Here is a 4,210-nt window from a genome sequence, read left to right as displayed (position 1 = left end):
TGGCATTTCCTCTCCACCTTATGTTCTCTCTGTGTTCATTTTGGAGACTTTTTTTTTGTAAAAATCCCCCCCAGGGGTAATCCAAGTTTTCTCAGTCTGTCTCTGCCCTACTACCTCCATTACACTTCCTTTGGTTACTAAGAGAATCCCAAACATTGTTGATTATGCCAAAAAATAAGAGTCCATAAACAAGTCCCTGGACTTCACCGGGAAAGGGGGCTGGATTTTAGATTTCACAAAGATCTCCCCTCCATCTTTTCCTATCCCCTTCCCATTCTAAATTCTAAATCTTCTTTTCCACTCCTTAACTGACTATGATGATCAATTAGTCAATCGAGCATTTAACACGAATTTATTAATGTGCCAGTCACCAGAAATACAAAGGTATTGTGGGAGGAGTAATAGTGAGGAGTGAGCTCATGGAATTATTAGTAGTACTCTAATCAATGTTAATAATGGTGAAGAGATTTTAAAAACTCTAGAGTGCCATAGATATGTAAAGTGGTCTTTCTTATAATTGAATTCAAGGATGCAGGTTTGCCTAGTGGTTATAGAGCTAGGTTTGGAGTCAGAAGATCAGGGTTCAAATGCTGATTCCAACATGCATTGACTGAACATCCCTGGTCAAGTAATTTAAACTTTCTGAGCAACAGGCAACAATTTAATACCCCTTGATTTGCTAATATTCCTGACTGGTAATGGAGTTTGGTGCAGGGCTTCTCACTCTAACACAGTCATAAATCCTGAATGCCTTGATGAGTCAGAAGTCTAGAGCTGGGAGGGAGCTCAGAGGTCATCTTACTAAAGCCCTTCATTTTGCACATGGTGGCAACTGAGGCTCAGAAATTTGTCTTTCTGAAGTTACACAGCTATTTAGTGGCAAACCTGGAACCTTGGTCTCTGGGCTTATCAGACCAATCTGCAAATACTTAATAAGCGCCCACTATGTGACAGACACTGTACTAGGCTTTGGGGATGCAGATGAAACAATTTCTGCCCTCAGGGACCTTACATTCATTCACTGGGAGATGATATATACATGTAATAGGCAGACACAAAAGTGATGCAAGGGAGTTTCATGGTGAAGGCAGTACGAAAGTACTTTGCTTGGTTCCTTCTGTAAGAACAATCCATTGAAGTAATTGTACTAGAAATAAGAAGCACTAGCATATAAATAACTATAAATAACTTGCCCAGTGTTTTACAGATTAATAAATGTCTTGTTCATAATCATCTAGCAAGGTAGTCTATTATCACTACCATTTTACAGATTAACTAGATTTTCCCAAGTCTGGAGAAATCATTCATTCATTCATTCATTCATTCATTCATTCATTCATTTGTTCACTCATTTATTCATTCACAGACAGTAGTTACATTCCTTGGAAATTCCAAATTGAAATTCATAATTGTTGGACTCAATCTTAGTTTCATAATCAGCACACCAGTGAAAGTATTTTTCCATAGTCCTTCCAAAAAAACCTATTTTTATTTTTTTCATCATCGTTTCCAAGTTTTAGTGTATAAAGTAAAACCAGAGTTGGTTTAATTTGCTTTTTTCTTACTGGTATCAATTTGAAACATGTTTTCCTGTGGGCTTTGTAGTTTTCTATTCTTTGGAAAATCATTCTCCTTCTTTGACCACTTATCCACTGAAGAATTATTCTTGGTGTTAAATACTTGTGTGAACTCCTGGTATATTCTGGATATCAGATATTCATTAGGAATATTTTATGCAAGTATTTTCCCACTCTATAGTTTATCTTCTTATTCTATCTTCATTGATTTTATTTAAATACAAGTATTTTTATTTTATATGTGGTTGTTAATATTTATTTTATTTGTTGTTAATATTGTATATATTTATTTTACATGTATGTTGTCTTTTCTGATATCTTCTGTCACTTTTTGGTTAAGAATCTTTCTCCAAAATGTTCCCACAGCCAAAGTTGTGAAAGGGATTCAAAATCATCCACATCCTATTTTAATAATGTAGTATTTTATTATTATTTAATAATATAATATTTCAAATCATATTTAGGTTGCATATTTGTGTTGAGCTTATCTGGGTAAACAGAGTGCTATATAGTAAGATATTAGTCTAAACCTAATTATGGCAATTTTCCAGAACTTCTTCTCAGGTCATCCAGTGGATCAAGTGCTGGACTTGGAGTCAGAATGACCTCTGTGTGAGTCCTGCCTCAGATGCTTCCCAGCGTAGTAACCCTGGGCAAATCTAGTTAACGAGTAATGTAACTTCCTCAGCCTCTTTTCACTCATCTTTCAAATAAGGGGATTAAATTCAATATCCTTTAAGTTCCATTCTAGCTGCAGAGTTATGACCCTCAGATTCTTACCTTCAGTATTTTATATCCTTGTGTTTATCAAATGCTAGGCTGCTGTTTTCTATTATTTCTGTTTCTTACTCATCTCATCTCTTCTACTGAGTTAGTTTTCTTCTTTTTAAGAAAAAAAAAGCATCACCAAATGCTTTAGATGACTATCACTTTAGAATATAGTGTGAGGTTTGGTAATGCTATGTCTGCAAATAGGAATGACCATGCCACCTCTTTTTTTTCATTATTTATGTCTTTGTTTTTCTTCTCCTGTCTAATTGCTCTATCTAGAGACTATATTTAGAAGAGGAGACATCATTATTCTTATTTGCAGATAGTAGTGATGGTATACTTAGGAAATCAGAGAAGAAATACATCAAGATGATTAATAGATTTAGGAAAGTAGCATTGTGTGATGAGGAGGGGATGCTATGATATATATTTGGATAGACAAGTTGGAGCTAGATTGAGAGGGCCTTTCAATGTGAGAGGAGTTTATTATATTTAATGGATTTTAAGTGCCAATCCCTATTCTTTGCTCTCTCTGGGATTACTTGCTCACCTACCCTTCACTCACAATGCTAGGTCAGGAGTTCTCAAAGGGATAAGCCATAGTGATATATATATATATATAACTCACTCTATCATGATCCTATGGGTAACCCTGGTGGGCACAGGACATTCCTACTACTGAGACTGGAGCTCCTAATCTTCTGACAGTGTACTTCTCACTGAACAAACCAGCCAATATGGTACCATTAATTCTTTATAGAATAAGTTTTTATTTCTTTTTGTTTTTAATATCACTATAATTTTTCCTGATATCTCTGTCTTCCCAAAGAGCCATCTCACATAACACTGTATTTTAAAGAAAAAAAAGTAGAGGAAAAATATAAGCATAACTGGTCAATACATCAATGACATCTGAAAATATGTACTTTACACAACACTTGAGACCCTTCCAACTTTGCAAAGGGGTTGAATGAGAGTATCTTCTCACATCTCTTCTTTCAAGTCATAGCTGTTCTTTGGAGTTTTGCAATGTTTACTTTTGATTGTGTGTGTGTGTGTGTGTGGTTGTTCTTTATATTTACATTGTTGTGGTCATTGTGTACATTGTTTTTTTTTTTGTTTTGCTTACTTGATGTAGATGTTTCTATGCATCTCTGTGTTCATAATATACATATTTTCTTACAGCACAGTAATACTCCATAACATCATGTGCCACCATTTGTTTAGTCATTCTCCTATCCATGCACCTCTACTTTGTTTCAAATTGTTTGCTATTACAAAAATGATGCCATAAATATTGGGTTGCATGTAGGAACTTTCTTTGTCTCAAAAACTTCCTCTAGGAAAACTATGGACAATTTAGTCACTTCATTTTGATAATTCCATATTGCTTTCCTTAACACTCATACTGACTTCCAGCTCCATCAACAATGTACCCGTATACCTATCTTCCCTCAACCTCATCACCTTTGACAATTGTCATTTTTGTCATCTTTGTTAAATTGCAGAATGTGAGGTCAAACTTTGGGTTGCTTGGACTCACATTGATCTTGTTATTTGAAGCATGTCATTAACTCATTTTTTTTCTTTTAACATAATCGCTTTTTGCTTTTCCTCTTCCTGATTGTTCTTCACTGCCATGTATTTTCATGTTCAATTAGTTGGTGTCTCTTGTGTTTCTTTGTTGAGACTTATCACCATGGATTCAAGGTTTTCTATTTGATTGATTATTTCTGCTGGGTAGGCCATCAAATCTGCCTTCACAATTCTTATTAATCTTTGAAACCATTTGGGAACTTTTTATGTGTGTGGTTCCATACCCTCTTGGGAATCCATCAGGTGTTGATTCATGTTCTTTTTTT

This window comes from Vombatus ursinus, unplaced genomic scaffold, assembly GCF_900497805.2.
Source record: "Vombatus ursinus unplaced genomic scaffold, bare-nosed wombat genome assembly UNPS02014817.1, whole genome shotgun sequence".
Classification (NCBI taxonomy): domain Eukaryota; kingdom Metazoa; phylum Chordata; class Mammalia; order Diprotodontia; family Vombatidae; genus Vombatus; species Vombatus ursinus.
This window is presented reverse-complemented; position numbering follows the sequence as displayed.